Genomic DNA, 19,607 nt, shown 5'->3' with positions numbered 1-19,607 from the left:
TAAAGTTAATTTATTAACCAGAAATTTAGTTTCATTTTATGAAGGGCTGGAACATTTTGACCTCAGAACTTCTGAGGTGCAGAAAGGGATGTAACATGGGAATGGAAGGGCTGAGTTTAATTTATTTTTCCCTCTTTTTATTCACACTAATAATTTGAGGGAGGAGTTTCTCAATGTTGGCTATAATTATCAGGCTGAGAGACTTTAGTCGACACAAGGTTGCAACACTCAGTACACAAGAAAAATGGGACAAATCAAAGTCAAAATAAGTATCTCCTCTTGGAGCTATTAGGCAAGCAGGAACAGCTTGTTCACTAATTGCACAGATGAAGTCATTGTGTTGTATTAAAGGCTTGACGTGAAAATCAGTTCCATCTTGCTCTGCTATATAACGCTGTTGACAGGTATTTAGGAACTGCCTGTTCTGTCCAGAAAGTTCTGTCTAGCAAGTACTATCAGACTGTCTATACACATAGTTAAACTGCTCCCAACTGCTTTGAAGCACAGCAGACCCTGCCTGTGGCAGGCGCACCTCTCAGGTTGTAATTCTCTCCTTTGCATTTCACAGTCAGCATTTCACTTTTGGATTTTCTTCCCCCTCACACTTCAAAAACAGTGAATAACGTTTTGCTTTCTTCAAAGGGGCCACTTTTACTTTAAAGAAAACTTCCTGAATGCAAACAGTCTTGCAAACTGTAGCGAAATACTTTCCATGATGTCTCAGACCCTCAGGTTTGTTATCCTTGCTTATAATCAGTTCTGTTTGGTGGCAAATCCTTGAGGCTGTTTCACATTCTGTTAAATTACTAACACATGCCAAACTTGTGGAATCATAGAAGGCTGTTGGTGTAAAGCATAAAAGGTCTGCAAAATTAGGGCAAATTAAGCTAAAGGTCAGTATCAGGATCAAACATTACAATTTCCACTAGCTCACAAGAAAAAGAAAGAAAAAAAAAGGCGGGAGCTGGTAGGGAAGCAGGGGGCATTGAAATCCTGCAGTTGAATCCAAGAATGCCTTTCCTGAAGTTACTTGCTGTTCACCAATGTGAAAACAAAGTGATCAAATATTCTGGTTTTGGGTAATTTGCAATTGTTATTTGATGTTCTAGTAGAGATATTGGCTCCAAGCTCTTTGTAGGAGAGGGGGAGTATTTTGCAATAACCTCTTATTATGAAGATTGAATCTATCTAAACAAATCAGAGTACAAATAGCCCTGATAGGAAAGTTATTAATATGAGGCCTTATTCCCCTTCCCTTCTTCTTGCCTTTTAATGGCCCCACATAACAAAGTATTTCAAATATTTTGTCTAAATAATTTTTATAATATGAAAATTACACGAAAAACCATAGCCATTAAGACAAGACTACAGTTAAAAAAAACAACAAAACAAAACAAAAAAAAGACAAGACTACAGTTGCATGAATCTCCATTGAAATGCTGAAAGGCAGATAAACAATTCTGGACTATAGATGAGGATGCATTAACTTGTTTATTACATTTTGAATTTCTTCCTAGTGCACATGTTGACAACTTCCCTACAAGGGAAAAGGTCAGAAAAATCAGAGGAGATGGAACTGTTTTTATTTTTGCAAAAAAACAAAAAACAAAAAAACAAAAAAGACTGAACTTTCTGTAGTAGTTCTATCCAACAGAATAAGCTACATAAATTATTTTAAAATTTTCTAGGAGCCACAACTGAAGAAATAAATTTATTTTATTTTATTTTATTTTATTTTATTTTATTTTATTTTATTTTTTAGATTTTATTTGTTTATTCACGAGAGACACAGAGATAGAGGTAGACACAGGCAGAGGGGGAAGCAGGCTCCTTGCAGGGACTCAGGATCATGCCCTGAGCCAAAGGCAGGTGCTCAACCACTGAGCCACCTAGGTATCCCAAACGAATTTGTTTTAATAATAAATTTCATTTAATGCAATAAATCTAAATAAAATATTATCATTTCAAACTATAATGAATACAAAAATATTAATGAGATATTTTACATTATTTTTTCATACTAAGTCTTCTGAAATCTGGTGTGTATTTTATATCATAGCAAATCTAAATTTGGACTTTTTTAAAGTTTTAAGTTGTCTAAACATCTGACTCTTGATTTCAGCTTGGGTTATGATCTCAGGGTAGTGGATTGGGCCCTGCATCAGGGTCTCCACTCCACGAGGACTGTGCTTGAGATTCTTTCTCTCTCTCCCTCTCCCTTTGCCCTTCCTCCCCAAACCCTATGCTCTCTCTCTCTTGCTCTCTCTCTCCCTCTAATATAAATAAATAAATCTTAAAATAATGATAATTGTACACTTACCTGACTGAGCCACCCAGGCACCCCTGGACTATACACATGTTGGACAGAGCAATCCTATAGAGTAGTACATATTTACTGTATTTAAAAAAGAAATAGTCACTTCAATGAAGAGCTCCTACAGTTTTTTCCCTTGGGCTTTTTAGAAACATCATTGGCCCTCTAAAGACTTGACATGTTTCTGTCCAGAATGATTATGTCTCAGGGTGCTCTGCATCCTACAGAATCTGGTTGCATTCTACTTCTCTGTGTCTTCTGTATTAACACTGTGTGCCAGGCCAAAATGGCCTGTGGTATTAATCTTTTCCAACCCTTCACACTTCAGAGCCTGGGGCCTAGTAATCTACTGCTAATGCTAATTTAAATTAGCATTTATCCCCATACTTCTAAGAGGAAACTCAACTGATGATAGACTTAAAGGCTATTGCCTACTTGAACAGTTCATCAACCAGCACACATTCAATGCATGTTATAGGCTGAGTACTGGCTTAGTTCATAAGCTCATTTGCGCAGATCTGTTTCCAGCATCATCTGTTTCAGCATCACCTCACTAGGATCCTCATCTCTGCTGCCATCCTCCAGTTATCAGGTCATGCTCCATGGATATACCAGAGAGTTTACTTAAACATATATGACTGTCTTTCTTCCCTCGTGGACCTCTGAGACCGCTCCCACTGCTAATAGACTGCATGACACCCATCCCTCAAGCTACACTTTCATCTAGTTCCTTAATTGTATGGCCTCTCCCCCATACTCTCTCCACATGTGTTCCAGCCAAATGCCTTTTTGCCATCCCTTGACAATGCCTTATCATTCTTTCATGCCGGGTTTATATACAGTTTCCTTTGCCTGGAATGCACTTTTCCCTTTTGTTTATATGTCAAGTCTTACTCATCTCTTCTAGAAAACCCAAATTAGTGTCCTAACTTCCCTACTTATTCCATGGGGGAGCTGCCTGCTAATGTGAATGCATCTTTGTTTCTGATGGTAGAAGTCAAGATTCGTTTTCTATTTGGGGGAAGTTTTCCCAGTTTGTTTTCTTGCTACCTGTCTTGTTTCAGTGAGGAACTACCTCTAATCCATGAGCAACTCCAATAACATTCTAACATCATACAGCATTAATGTCCTAGTCTTATCAAAAGTAATCTCTCTCTGCACACCTGAGTGGCTCTGTCTTCTAAGTGTCCAACTATTGATTTCAGCTCAGGTCAGGATCTCAGGTTCATGAGATAGAGCCCCACATTGGGCTCTGCACTCAGCAGGGGTCTGCTTAAGATTATCTCTCTCTTGAGGCACCTGGCGGGCTCAGTGGTTGAGCATCTACCTTTGGTTCAGGGTGTAACCCTGGGGTCCTGGGATCAAGCCCCACATAGGTATAGGCTGCAGGGAGCCTGCTTCTCCCTCTACCTGTGTCTCTGCCTCTCTCTGTGTCTCTCGTGAATAAATAAATAAAATCTTAAAAAAAAAAAAAAGCTTCTTTCTCGCCCTCTCCCTCTATCCCTCCACCACGCTCTATTCTCTAAAATAAATAAATAAATCTTTTTAAAAAATGACTGATGGCTGAATGGGAAGTCATCAGAGAGAGAAAAACCATGAGACTCATAACTCTAGAAAACAAACAGGATCGCTGGAGGGGAGATGGGGGGAATAGGGTAACTGAGTGAAGGGCATTAAGGAGTGCATGTGATGTGATGAGCGCTGGGTGTTACACGCATCTGATGGATTATTGAGCATTATGTCTGAAGCTAATGATGTACTTACTATATGTTGGCTAATTGAATTTCAATAAAAAATAAAATTAAAAAAAATAAAAAATAATCTCAAAAAACAAGTAGAAGTTTTTTTTAAGTTGCACTTGAAAGCTGTTTGAAAGTAAAAATGAACAATTTTTAATATAGTCTCGTCAAGAAGGAACTTAAACTAAGTCATGGACCTCTTAACTTCTTTTGGGGGACTGAGTACACATAAGCACTCATTTTGCAAGTGTTTGTTTTCCCTTTAATGCTTTTCAGGGCAGTTTTCCACTCATGCTTTTTTACAACAGAGCTATCAGCAATTCACTCTCGCACCGCAGCATGTCCCAAGTCAAAGTCACATCACCTCTTTAAACCTGTTTCTGGACAGGACAGCACCTAGGGTTGTACCCAACATATCCTTCTCTGCCACTTCAGGCAACAAATAAATTGCCATGTCCTCTTCTACCTCTACAGCCTCTCTGCCGATCATTCTTTTCTGCTATTTCCCATTCAGGCCCATGTTGCCCCCCACCTATACCCTTGAAATCTCCAGCTCTGTTCCCCTTCAGTCCCTAAGTTCCAACACTTACCAAGACTTCTAAAGCCCAGCTCTAAGGATGTCACTTCCCAGCTCAAAAAAACTCCCAGTTTCTCCCCACTTAATAAAATCCAAATTCTTTAGCCTGATGTTCGTGGCCCACCCACACTCTGACCCCAATATAACATTATAATGTGATTTCCTCCTACTCTCCTGCAAGCACTCCAGCCAAAGTGCACTGGTTACCCTCTACCCATTCTAGCATCTTGGCTTTGTCGATGCTACTCTTGTTTTCTTACTTTCCCAACTTCTTGCCGATCAAAATATGACCCCAATCTTCAAGGCCTCATCAAAACTGCTACCTCTTATATGAAGTCCCTCTGGATTTTCGAGTAGGAAATCTTTGGTCCTTATACAGACTTTATTTGTTTACCTGTTAGGACTGTTACTGCTGTTTACATCATAAGCTTGTTTTGTGTGTATCGTACCAAAATCCCATCTGTGCTCAGTTGGTAAAGTTCATTTCATTGATTCAGCAAATATGTGTTGAGTGCCTACTAGGTGCTAGTACAGTACAGAGAACAGTGATCAGGCCAGACTGAGTATTTATTTTTGATGGCCTTCCTGGGGCATGTAACCATGTATCTTCTACTTTGTAAGCACTCAGTGATCACTTGAATACATTACTGAATTCCTAATTTACCTGAAAAACATATTTCCAGACTAGAAAAGTAAGAATAAGAAGTAAATTAGTAAGGCTTCAGGGCAGCTGAACTAGGAATTCGCAACAGCTAGAAGTCTGTCTCTTGTCATTTTAGCCCTGGAGACCCCAGCAAGCCCTTACCCAGAGCCCTTGGCTCTCAGTTAGTTACACGTGTCTCCAACAGTAATAGTCACAACAATAACCACAGTGAGCTTGGACATGTGATTTCCAAACTCATGTCAGATGAGAGGCAGCAAATTAGGAGCAGGGACTAGAAATGGTACAGTCAGTCACATGGGTATCCGTGAGATGGACAGTCCAGCAGCAGTCCCAGAAAAGCTAAAAAACAAAACAACAATTTTAAAAAACAAAACACAGCAATCTGTAGCCATTTAAACCAGGGACAAACAGTTCTGCATACCTTTGAAGGGCCTGAGGATTTTTCAGTGTTACAGCACACTACTACTTTTAATGACTTTTAATGGTGTTTAAAAGAATGAATCCTCAGCCCTCTATTAAATTCACTTATCCAGAACAACTCTCTCCCACCCCCACCTAGAGGCTCTGGAGCCAAGGTTTTATTGTACTTCCTTGCATTTCTTGATTCATTTGCCTCAGAACATTCGTTGGCTCTCAGCATTTAGTTCAATTTTCATTCAGTAAGTTTCATTCCCATTTTATGTGCACAATACTTTAAAAGGGCCAATGGAGGACACAAAAGATTTGAAACGTCCCTAGTCTTAGAGATGCTCAAGGTATAGTTCAGGAGATAAGACCTACATCATTTTTTTTAATACTTTTACTTTTTGGGTTTTTTTTGTTTTTAGATTTATTTATTTATTTATTTATTTATTTATTTATTTATTTATTTTTATTGGAGTTCAACTTGCCAACATATAGCATAACACCCAGTGCTCATCCTGCCAAGTGCCCCCCTCAGTGCCCATCACCCAGTCACCCCAACCCCCCCGCCCACTTCCCCTTCCACTATCCCTTGTTTATTTCCCAGAGTTAGGTGTCTCTCATGTTTTGTCACCCTCACTGATATTTTCACTCATTTTCTCTCTTTTCCCTTTATTCCATTTCACTAATTTTATATTCCCCAAATGAATGAGACCATATAATGTTTGTCCTTTTCCGATTGACTTATTTCACTCAGCATAATACCCTCCAGGTCCACCCACGTCGAAGCAAATGGTGGGTATTTGTCGTTTCTAATGGCTGAGTAATATTCCATTGTATACATAGACCACATCTTCTTTATCCATTCATTTTTCAGTGGACACTGAGGCTCCTTCCACAGTTTGGCTATTGTGGACATTGCTGCTAGAAACATCGGGGTGCAGGTGTCCCAATGTTTCACTGCATCTGTATCTTTGGGATAAATCCCCAGCACTGCAATTGCTGGGTCATAGGGCAGATCTATTTTTAACTCTTTGAGGAACCTCCACACAGTTTTCCAGAGGGGCTGTACCAGTGCACATTCCCACCAACAGTTCGAGAGGGTTCCCCTGTCTCTGCATCCTCTCCAACATTTGTTGTTTCCTGTCTTGTTAATGTTCACCATTCTCACTGGTGTGAGGTGGTATCTCATTGTGGTTTTGATTTGTATTTCCCTGATGGCCAGTGATGCGGAGCATTTTCTCATGTGCTTGTTGGCCATGTCTATAAGACCTACATCCTTGAACCCACAGAAGGACACAACAGAGTGAGATATAAATAGTGAATGTGAGTAAATGTATAGTGAAACACACTTTGCAGTGAAGGATTGTCTGGGAAAGGACTAGGCATGATTAGGAAACATTTCTAAACCAGGAGTGGAAGATGTGGGAAGGGCATTTTGGTAGAGAAAACAGCACAAAGAGGACTGACAGCTCTGGGTCAGAAAGAGCAAACTCTGTGTAGGCAGTGGTAAAGAGCTGGCCTGGCAAATGGGCTGAGGGCCCTGCTTGGGGAACATGAGATAAGTTTGAAGCATTTCCACAGTTTTGTACAAATCTCTGTTATCTTCCTAAAGTCTTGTATTGGGCTGCCATAACAGAATACCATAGGCTGGGTGACTTAAATGAAAGACATTTCTTTTCACAGTTCTGAGGGCTGGGAAGTCCAAGAGCAAGATAATGGCTGACTGGGTTTCTGGCAAGTACCTGGTTCCTGGTACCACAACTTTTTGCTGTGTCCTCACATAGGAGAGTGGGAAAGAGCTAGCTCTCTGGTGTCTCTTCTTATATGACATGAATCCCATTGTGAAGGCCCCACCTGCATGACTTCCTCTAACCCTAATTGCCTCCCAAAGGCCCCATCTCCAAGTACCACCACATTGAGGGTTAGACCTTAAGCATGTGAACTCAGCAAGCATAGGGGAGCTGGGGGTGAGGACATAAACATTCAGTCTGTAACAGGTCATATGATCATAAATCCCTGCATCCTTTGAAAAGCCAGAAAAATAAGGTGTGATGTATAGATTGGTATTCTCTTCAGTTGTGTCATTTTTGCTAGAGAGTTGACGTGACAGCTAATTGCAAGGTACAATGACATTTTGATTTTCTTTCTCTAAGTTCGTATTACAAATGAAACTACAAGAAATGTAGGTTCTCCTTTGGTTAGAAGCTCTAGAGGATCCTACTTCTAGAAGACATCATCCAGTGCTGTACATGTGTCTAAAGCTTTGGGGAGGGATGCCTGGGTGGCTCAGTGGTTGAATGTCTGCCTTCAGCTCAGGTCATGATCCCGGGGTCCTGGGATTGAGTCCTGCATCGGGCTCCCACAGGGAGCCTGCTTTCCCTCTGCCTGTGTCTCTGCCTCTCTGTGCAAAAATAAATAATGAATAAAGAAGCAAAATCTTTTTTTAAAAAAATAAAGCTTTGGGCAATGGTTAACAGATTCTATGAGTAAATGAGGATGAATACAAACAATGAGCTTACTCTCTACAGCTTGTTAACTGATCAAGGCTGGAGATTTATCATCCTGTTAAAATGAGGTTCTACCTTTCTCACTAGACTGCAAACTCTGGTGGGGTAAGTGTGTTCCCCAGCATCTAGACTATCACCCACCACAAAAATGGGACTTACTGCTAAATTAGTAGCTGAATAAATGATGGAATGCAAGACAGATAAATTTATTAACATTTGACTAAAGTCAAGTCATGTATTTCTCAAAACTAACTTATCCTGAACTGGCTGAGATTCTTGTGACTGGTGGATCATGACTTTTTAACAAATTAAAAGCAAACCACAAAATCAGGGATTTTAAAGTAATTTTTTCACAGACATGTTTGTTGTAAATCCAATACGCGTATCCTGTTGAATTGGCCGCTTTGTGTAATTGGGAGCCAATTTCAATGTTCACATGACAATGAAAAGCTCAAGCTTAAATGTATTAATATGTTGTCTTGGCAGAACACCAGGCCTCTTAATAGCAAAATATGGAGAGAAAGGATATTAGTCTCCAAAGACTTGAGTTTGATTTCAAAAATAAACTGATGTTGTTCTTTTAAGAAAAGATCTTTTAAGATCTTTTTAAAGATCATTCACAAGAAGACATAACTGTGGAGCTGTGGTCTATAAAGTAACTTAAATGAAAAAATAATACAAAGAGCAGAGAATCAAAATTTTAGTATGATAGTTAGTTATAAGGCCAAGGGGCAAAATATTTAAGTGTTTTAGGGCCCACATGAGCAACTCAAGTTCTGAATAGTTGCTAACTCACTGACCAGATAATTCCCAACCTACACATGCTTAATACACTAGGATATGAAGCCAAAGCACTGTATGTTCAACCAGAAGAATCCCAGAAAAGGAAAATGCATCATTTCTTTTTTCCTTTTTTAAAGATTTTATTTACTTATATATTTATTTGAGAGAGAGTCAAAGAGAGAGCACAAGTTGGGGGCAGAGGCAGAGGGAGAAGCAGACTCCCTGCTGAGCATAGAGCCCAACACAGGGCTGGATCCCAGGACCCCGGGATCATGACCTGAGCCGAAGGCAGATGCTTAACCAACTGGGCCACCCAGGCGCCCCCAGACTGCATCATTTCTAATAACCATGGCTATCATTTATGTAGCACAAACTACGTATCTGTCCAGCACTCTGTAAAGTGATATACAGATTTCCCTAATCCTTATAATCCCCTCCACACATTGAGCAGAGGAGGAAACTAAGACTTAAAAATAGATTAAGTAAATGACCCCAAATCAACCAAGTCTGTAAATGGCAAAGCAAGATTTTTGCCTTCACTATGGGTCATTCCATTCTATCCCACCGCTCCTCAAAAGATGCTCCTTAAAATGACAACATCAGCATCACCTGAGAAGTTAGAAACCAAAACCTCAAACCCCATCCAGACTTACTGAATCAGATTCAGTGATTGTGGGGCCTAGGAAATCTGTTGTGAATCAGCTCTCCAGGAGGTAGCATGCTAACACCTGAGAAGCACATCTCCATTCTACTCTATTTCTCAAAACTTTAGCAAATAGGTATATTTCACTTTTGCCAGTGCAGATTCTTACAAAACCCAGAAAATTAATTATCACATCCATTTCTTTGTTTGAGCTATGTGAACAATAATCACTCTACCAGTGACTGTAATTCTTACAAATAGAATATATAAGATGGCCCCAAGGAAAACAACCCAAAAGCATTATCCATCTAAAATGTGAACAAGAGCTAGTGATTGGAATTCTTTCAAGACCTGACTACACACATTGATTTGGGATTAAAATGGTAATCACTTAGCTCATTCTAAGCTTTAACAGATAAAATAGATTTTTAATATAAGCTCAGAAATTAGTACCTTGCCAAGGGGGCAATAGTAACCATCCTGTGTACTGTGACAAAAGTGAAATATAATATATGAAAATGGCAATCAGGATTCCAGTCTATTGCTATGAGTGGTTGTCTTGCCAAATAATGAAATGTATTGACATTGCTGCTGAGCTGTCATTGGCACGTTACACAAATATTGAGATTTTCTAAAGCAAAGTTACTGGAAGTCATTCAAATATTTATAATGGTGTAATGGGTGAACTGGAGACTTTTTCTTTCAAAAAAAATTTTGTTCCAAACTCCTTGATGAGAAAATATTTGGAATAAAGCACAATAGATTTATATACAGACTTATATGGCTGAAATTGATTTTTATTTCCCTGGGAATTTAAGAATCTTTTTAATAGTTGAGAGCTGGTGTACAGCTGCAAAAAGTTGGCTTAATATGGAGCCAATATTTATGCTTTCTTGATAGAACAAATGAGAGTTCTCTCTCTGTTTTGTATCTTACTTATGTTGAAAGCCTGGCAACACTGAGGTATAATACTTGCTTCTTCAAAATGTTTTTAAATTGTTGTTCACTGTTTTGTATTTCATCTTGAAGCTGCTTTATTTATAATATTATTAAACCTCAAAGAAATCCGTATGGTGGAAGAGAATGGAGAAATTTTGCAATTTCACTATTTTATTCTTCTCTAATAGAATTTATGTGAAACTGAAAATTGTTCAAGTCTGCTTTTTATCTCAAGGAGTATGTCTATACCTTGCAATAGGATGGCTCAAACAGATGGGTAAATCATATTACACAGTAAATTTTATGGCTGGTATTTAATTCTGCAGAAATAGCCCTCTTTCTAACAGGAGTGTGAAAGTTTATGTAGATATTTAATAATTTCTAGATTCTTTCTAGACTTATTTATTTCTACTGCTTACCATTTGCCTACTCTATTGAGGACTTACTAAGGGCCTGCATTATGCTAGATTTACCTGGAATCACGTGTATAGCTGCAATGCTCTGATATATGATAACCACTTGAGCAAATATTGTTACCCACATACATCTGCCAAGGAACACAGGATTTGTCTGTAAACAAAGTAATTTATGCTTCCTGCATCCTAGCCCTCACTAGCAGAGTTTTGACATCATATGTGTTATCTTTTAGCAAAAACAAAACAAAAAACAAAAACAGAAAAAACCCACAAAAAAAGAGCAGAAATCCAACTGGTCAATATAACGTAGAGATTAAAATCACAGACACTGGTATCATATGGACTTGATTCCAGTCCTTGATCTATTTCTTACTTCCTATGTGACCTTGAACCAGTCACTGTAGCTGCTTGTGCCTCTGTTTTTTTATCTCACAGAGTGGTTTGAGGAGATTTACTCAGAGATTGCTCAGAAAAGTACCTGGTGTGTAGTAGGTGGTCAATATATGAATGCCATCATTGTTATTCTCTGGGCCTGTTCCATCACCTGTAAAATGGAGGCAATAAGCCAACAAGTCTTATTGAATTTATTACAGGGAAGGCAAGAGGTTCTATGAAGTCAAGAACTGTGAATGTCTTTTCACTATTGTATCCTAGCACACAGTGTAGATGCCTGCCATATAATAGGTATGAATAAAAATTTAAGTGAATGAATTAAAAATTATATCTGTAAAGCTTTTGACACGCTGTGTTCAATAAGTGAGGACTATTTTAAGTATTTTTAACTATTTTTGTGGAATCTTTAATAGAACTTTTGTGGAATCCTTAATAAGCCTGACCTCTATCCATAATACCTCAAAGTCTTTGCTCGGAAGTCTTCACTTCCTAGAACTAAGACCTTCAAGAATCTCTATCCAATGGCATTACACAATTATTCCTTAGGCCTTGACTAGAAAGGAATTAGTGGTAAGAGTATTATACCAGAAGTTTAAGAGATTAAGTTTCAAGTCCTAGCTTGACAATTTCCTACTTGGGTGAACTTAGACAAGTCAATTCATCTCTTTGAGTCTATTACTTCTATTGTAAATGAATGGTTTGAATTGAAAGATCCTCTTATAACCTTGGCTCTCTATAATTTTACAAATTGTGTCATAACTCTTTGTTCCTGAACATATGAACAATTTTTATGGCTTATCCCTCATATGTGTAACATGCCTATTATACACACACACACACACACACACACATACACACACCTACACACACACAGGGGTATGTATGAGTCAGCAGTACCTGTTGTGAATTTTTCTATCCAATACAGGAACTTTTCTTCTGAAATAAAAAGTTCCTCTCTCCATTTATGACTTTTTTTTTGGCAATTTCTGCATGAGAGTTTTACATTTAGATATAGCATCCATATTAGATTCTAAATGAGAAATGTTCTAAAAGAAAGCCCTGATTAAGAAAAACTAATGACTTATTTTGTCCATTACATCCCAATGTGATTTCCTCCCTCCATACTTATCCAACTTTTCTTGTGTGGGCTAATTATTTGCTATGTCTTAAATATTCAACTGGTTAGGCAGTTTGTTTCCCTATGTAAGAAGAGCTATCACCTACTATTTGCCAGACATCCTGCTAGGTAATCGTCTAATACTTTCAACAATCCTCAAAAATTATAGATGAGGAAACTGAATTTAAGTGCTTAAGTGGTGCTAAGTTCAAACCACAGCAATTGATGGAGCCAGAATTTGAAACTGGGTCTGTCTCATCAAAGTCCATGTTCTATACTGCCTTTCACATAGCTGCTTGCCTTGTCAAATACCAACAGTCTAAAAATCCCCCTGGAAGCATATCTGTTTATTATATTTGTTTGAAAGACCTCCCCAATACACACACACAGCATTGTGAATATAAGAGGTGCTAGAAAATTTATGTTGAGTAAATGAAAGGAAAAAAGGGCACGTTGGGTCTTCCTCAGTTTCATTGCCTAATTTGTCTCTTAGAGTTCTTCTTCTGCTTCCTATTCTTCTTCTTGAATCAAAACAGGAAGTGATAAAATTGTCATATATGCATTACAAATCATGGAGTTATGATACCTGCCAAACTGGCTCTAAGGTATTAAGGAAGTCAAAGCTTGGTCCCATTTCTTTCTCAGTATTCAGTAGGCCTGAATATCAGTATTCCCATCTCATGACAGCCTCAATAGACAGCAGTGTGCTTTGGAAGGCACAAGTATTGTCCTAATCAAGAGCAGGGATCTCTAGACCCTTTCAAATTCTACACCAAAGAATTTTCTCTGGGCATATGCAAGTATATTTTAAGAGAAATTCTTTGGTATTATTACCACTTGCATATATTTTGAAGATTATAAAAGTGAGAGACTGAATAAGGCCATTATTTCTAACCATAGAGATGAGAGAGTTCATACTTAAATGAGGGTGTAAATGAATTTTTGGAATCTTCTTTACTGGATACTCTTTTGAAAAATAGGTAGTCATGATCAATCTAGGAATGTTACGTTAAACTTAGCACTTGTATCAGGCAAGTTAAACTGACAACTGCAACAAGCAGTCCCAAACTTTAAACTTTAGTTGATGCAATAGTATAGGTTTATTTCTCATTCATGCAATAGTATAATGTAAGCCAATGATCCCCCAAATAACATATCAAAGATCCAAGCTTCTTCCTTCATCTAGTGCCTTCATCTGCTTAGATCTTCTGAGTCCCCTCCATCAAGCTTCAGGATGAAAAAAGAATGTGAAGATTAAACAAAGTTTTTATAGGCCAGGCCTCGATACATATCATTTCCTACCCACATTCCATTGCAATATGGCCACATCTAACTACAAGGAAGGCTAGGAAAAGCAGTCTAGCTGAGTGCCCAATAAGAAAAGGAAATGGGGTATAGGGGACACACAGCAGTCTCTGTCACAGTTCTAAATATATACTTCCCACCCAGCATTATGACGTTAGCAGTGTTCCACATACAGGGCCAATACATTGTTGCTCTTGTTACATTTGGTACATCTAATACAATCTAATAACCATTATCTGGGACACTCTCTCCTGCACAGCCAAGTGTTAATTGTAGGTTGTGATAAATAAGATGACTTCTGCCCCTAAATATTTTGGACTAAAATAGAGCTCTTAACTGACTCTAAAATGGAGAAAAATAAGGATTAAAGAGAGGTAAAAGTGTTTTTAGCATATATTTGATCATATGCCTGTTTGCCTTAACTTTAAATCTCTCTAGACCAAGACATCATAACACATCTTTGTGGTCTTTGTTCAGTGCCTACCATATAGCAGGTATTATTGAAGTGTTTTTCTAAGAGAACAAAACAAAGAACTATATTGAAGGAGCACAGAGAATAAAATAATTATGTGTTGTTATAAGTTATGAAATGTACAACTCAGGGAGGTGCAATTCACATTATGGTCATGGTGAATGGCTCTCCCTTGAGTTGTATAGTATACAAAACCTGCGCATCTGTATGGGACAGGCCTGGGGAAGAGAGCAACTCAAAAATGCTTCCAGGAAAACATAAAAAGTAAACTGGGCTTTGAGATATACAAAGAATTTCTACACGTGAAAAAAGGAGAGGAATGGTGTTCCAGACTGAGGAAAGAAGCCCAGAGTTCTGGAAAGGCAGCTGGTAGATCAGGAAGCTGAGAGTTATGCCAAGACAGTGAGGTAATGAGTAAAAGGTGAGGTTAGAGGTTACTTTGTTGCTCAGTAGTGAAGGTGATTGTTTACCACACTGAGAAGTGTGAAGTTTTTTGGGGTAAATATTCTAGAGTTATTGTTGATTTTGGGAAACAGAAATAATGTGTGCCCAATCATGTTTTAGGAAGATCATTCTGGCCATCATGTGGAAGATGATGAAGAAATGATAAGCAAGGAGATCATGTGGGAGACTACAAGCACACGCCGCTAAGAAATGATAAGGACCTAACAAGGACAATGATAGAGTGAATAGGAAGAAGAGGGCAAAAGGACTTTGTGATTTATTGGCTGCCCTGGGTGACAGAGAGGAGTGAAACAATACTCCAAGGTGATGTGGAAGATAGTGTGGATAAAGAGAACGGGAATTTTAAAAAGGGAAATGATGTGTTCTGTTTAGTATGTGTTACATTTGAGGTGCCAGCAGGACATCTGTATAAATAGCCAGAAAGAGGGGAGATGATTTCTGAACTGTCAGCTCCTTGTAGTAGCCAGGTAGATGGTAGAGAGCAATGGTCCCTAACAGGGTTGTGTGTCTATGGGGAAGGGAAGATGGGTTTGGCTTACTCAAATTTGAGTATGAAGTAAATTACAACCACTTATTCTTCTCATGATTTTGTGGGTCAGGATCTGAGGACGGACTAGATAGCTAAATAGTTTGGTTCTACAAGGTCTTACCTATAGAGTGGTTGGGCCTGGAGGGTACACCTGCAGGATTATTCTTTACTCATACATGGTGCCTCCATGCTCCACCCAAGAGGTCTTATCATTTGAGGTCCTCGCAATGGCTTGGGCTTCTCATGTCATGGTGGTCTCTGGATACCTGATCACACTTCTTATAAGAGGCAGGAGTTAAAGCTACTAGACCAGTAAAGGGCCATGCCTGTAGCTGGCATGGTGTCACTTCTGTTACATTTTATTGGTCATGGGGCCTAATCACATTCAAGAAGTTGAGAAATATATTCCACCTCTGGATGGAGAAAGTGGCATGGTCATCCTGCAGAAGGGCATGTAGGATGGGAAATATTTTGGGGCCATCTTTCGAAAACACTATTTGCTATAAGAATGTCCATCAAAGTCACCTGAGGGGATTTTTCAAATTATGGACATTGTGCTTCCAAGTGTTTTTAAAAATTTTTTAAAGCTTTTATCTTTAAGGAATCTCTATACCCAACATGGGACTAGAACTCACAACCCTGGTATCAAGAGCTCCATGCTCCACCAACTAAGCCAGCCAGGTGCCCCTACTTCCAAATTCTAAGTAGGTTGCACAAGAAATTCTGATACATATCCCTAAGACCCACTGGTATAGAAAATAAGGAAAAGGTAGCTCAGGAATGAAATGTAAAAGGAAGAACAACTCTGAATAGGTAGCTCCTACTGATAGAGCAGAGATGAAAGAAATGAGCTCGAGGCATCATGGGAGCCAGAGCAGAAGAGAATTCAAGGGGGGTGAAGTCAGAAGCACCCAATGCCATGGAGGCAGTAAGAATAAGAAGTAAGCAATGGTTGCCTGGGTTTGGCTTTAAAATCTCCCCAGGCAACTCTGAATTCTGTTGCCTGAGGTTTGCCAACTGAGCCTGCAGCTAGGATAGGTTCCTCTCACAGTCAATCTATCACACAGGGTATAGAAAAACTTCAGGCTAGGACTTGAGAGAACTAAGCTCAGATTCTGACTTGGCTGCATGTTTACTCTGTGACCCTATGCAGGTCACCGCGGCTCTCTGGGCTTCGGACTCCTTCACTCTGAATACTATATTAATATTTAAAATGCCAAAAAAATTTAAAATGCCATATTCTGTTCTCATTTGCATTCAACAAATTTTTATTTTCTTTTTTTAATAATAAATTTATTTTTTTATTGGTGTTCAATTTGCCAACATACAGAATAACACCCAGTGCTCATCCCATCAAGTGCCCCCCTGCAGTGCCCATCACCCATTCACCCCCACCTCCCGCCCTCCTCCCCTTCCACCACCCCTAGTTCATTTCCCAGAGTTAGGAGTCTTCATGTTCTGTCTCCCTTTCTGATATTTCCTACCCATTTCTTCTCCCTTCCCCTCTATTCCCTGTCACTATTATTTATATTCCCCAAATGAATGAGACCATATAATGTTTGTCCTTCTCTGATTGACTTATTTCACTCAGCATAATACCCTCCAGTTCCATCCACGTTGAAGCAAATGGTGCGTATTTGTCATTTCTAATGGCTGAGTAATATAAACCATAGCTGGAGGCATCACAATGCCAGATTTCAGGTTGTACTACAAAGCTGTGGTCATCAAGACAGTGTGGTACTGGCACAAAAACAGACACATCGATCAATGGAACAGAATAGAGAATCCAGAAGTGGACCCTGGATTTTATGGTCACCTAATATTCGATAAAGGAGGAAAGACTATCCATTGGAAGAAAGACAGTCTCTTCAATAAATGGTGCTGGGAAAATTGGACATCCACATGCAGAAGAATGAAACTAGACCACTCTCTTGCACCATACACAAAGATAAACTCAAAATGGATGAAAGATCTAAATGTGAGACAAGATTCCATCAAAATCCTAGAGGAGAACACAGGCAACACCCTTTTTGAACTCGGCCACTGTAACTTCTTGCAAGATACATCCACGAAGGCAAAAGAAACAAAAGCAAAAATGAACTATTGGGACTTCATCAAGATAAGAAGCTTTTGCACAGCAAAGGATACAGTCAACAAAACTAAAAGACAACCTACAGAATGGGAGAAGATATTTGCAAATGATGTATCAGGTAAGGGGTAGTTTCCAAGATCTATAAAGAACTTCTTAAACTCAACACCAAAGAAACAAATAATCCAATCATGAAATGGGCAAAAGACATGAAGAGAAATCTCACAGAGGAAGACATAGACATGGCCAACACGCACATGAGAAAATGCTCTGCATCACTTGCCATCAGGGAAATACAAATCAAAACCACAATGAGATACCACCTCACACCAGTGAGAATGGGGAAAATTAACAAGGCAGGAAACCACAAATGTTGGAGAGGATCCGGAGAAAAGGGAACCCTCTTACACTGTTGGTGGGAATGTGAACTGGTGCAGCCACTCTGGAAAACTGTGTGGAGGTTCCTCGAAGAGTTAAAAATAGACCTGCCCTACGACCCAGTAATTGCACTGCTGGGGATTTACCCCAAAGATGCAGATGCAATGAAACGCCAGGACACCTGCACCCCGATGTTTAAGATATTTTTTTAACGAGACTTGAAAATACTGTTTTTTAATGTGGTATATTGCTAGGGACCAGAACAAGGGGAAACATCTGCTTTTATTTCTTCTTTTTTTTTTTTTGACAGAGATTCTAAATATTTATAATATACATGAAAAAAATTACAACAGTCATATTGGGTTTCTTTCAAATGTGAAGAAAGAGAGAAGGTTTTGCATATGAAAATGATAGACACCATCTTAGGAGGAAAATAATCTGACGACGGTGTTTGCTCACCATGGCTCACAAAAAGTCCCCAAGTCCTTGCCTTCACCAGGACGTCCTGGTAGATAGGTGATATAAGAGAGATTTAGGTTCAGAAACTCTCCAGAGAGTGCCGTCCAATGAGGTACAATGACTGGGTTTGCTTTATGCTCCTGGGTGTCCGATGAGGTACAATGACTGGGTTTGCTTTATGCTCCTGGGTCCCTTGCCGAGCAAACTGGTGGGTTGTGGTCTGAGCCTGGGTGCTCCAGGCTCAGCCTCTGGGGAAATCCTCAAGTGGCATCCTTCCAACCCAGCCCCCAGTAGGGCTGTCCAGGCATCTGCCATTTGCAAGGCCAAGGCTAAACCAGAGTTCACACAGCTGAGCATAAATTTCGTGGGAATCTTCGTTCTTTGTAGTCTGATTGTCGGTGCTGCTTTGGGGTGCCTCTAAAGACGAGGAGCCAATTTAGCTGCAGCCACCAGGTAAATTACTCATCAGCCCTCCCATTCCCACATCCTTTTATTTCCACCTGGTTCCTTCATCCATCCCCCTAGCTACTGCTCACTGCTCCTTCCCCACTTGATGTGAACTTCATATCTTCCCTTCTCTTTCTCATTCTCTGTGTCTTTCTTTCTCTTAATTAAATCCAATCATATTTCAGAGCCAGGCTAATCTAATTCCAACCTCTCCTTGGAGCTTCCCCTGCCAACCTTGGACCTCCCAACCTCCCCCGCACACATGAGTTACCCACCAAGCAGGTTGAGAATGTGCTTAAGCACTTGTAAGTCAGGGGTCTCAGCTGCCCCCCCACACACACAAACAGAAACCTCAGCTTTAATGAATGTATACAAAATTTTGAAACAGAAGAATCTAAAAAGATTTTATTTTAGCTTTAGCATATATAACCTTTGTGACATTTCAAGAAATAACATTTATTCTTCATTACATGGGGAGGGGCACAGCTTAGGGTCTTCAGAGTTCTTAATTTTATACTGATCCTTCCTCTGAGATTACATTGCTCTCATGGTGTTTTCTATACACATTAGCATTTAATTGTATATTGTCACATGTATGACCTAGTGGCTGAGCACGTGGATTCTGAAGTCAGATTAATGTGTTGAAATCTTGACTCTGACACTAGCTCTGTGGCTTTGGGCAAAGTATTTCTGGTGGATAATGTCCAATCATAGCTATCATAACTCCTCACCCCACCCCCCGCCATTCCTCCATTGAGAGGTGAAACTTGTTTCCCCTTCTCTTAAAACTTGCCAGGCCAGTTACTGGTTTGACCAACAGATCATGAGAGAAGTGATATTCTAAGACTTCAGAGCCTGGGCCCTAAGAGAACTGGGAGTTTCCATTTTTTCCTTCTTGGAGCAACTGCCATCCCAAGAGGGACAGTGGAGGAGTATAGATGTCCTCTGGTGGACAGTCTTAGTTGT

At 39.4% G+C, this 19,607-nt stretch overlaps 1 long non-coding RNA gene across 1 annotated transcript; it reads left to right on the top strand.

Moving 5' to 3' along the window:
* Nucleotides 1-6,349: 6,349 nt before the first annotated feature.
* On the top strand, nucleotides 6,350-15,313 carry LOC118350704 (uncharacterized). The gene is made up of 2 exons (XR_004804987.2): nucleotides 6,350-14,176; nucleotides 14,839-15,313. It is a non-coding gene; the product is annotated as an uncharacterized LOC118350704 (long non-coding RNA).
* Nucleotides 15,314-19,607: the final 4,294 nt, after the last annotated feature.

Source organism: Canis lupus, chromosome 15 (assembly GCF_003254725.2).
Source record: "Canis lupus dingo isolate Sandy chromosome 15, ASM325472v2, whole genome shotgun sequence".
Taxonomy (NCBI): domain Eukaryota; kingdom Metazoa; phylum Chordata; class Mammalia; order Carnivora; family Canidae; genus Canis; species Canis lupus.
Note: the sequence above shows the minus strand (reverse complement) of the source record. Positions and strands in the feature narration are given on the sequence as shown.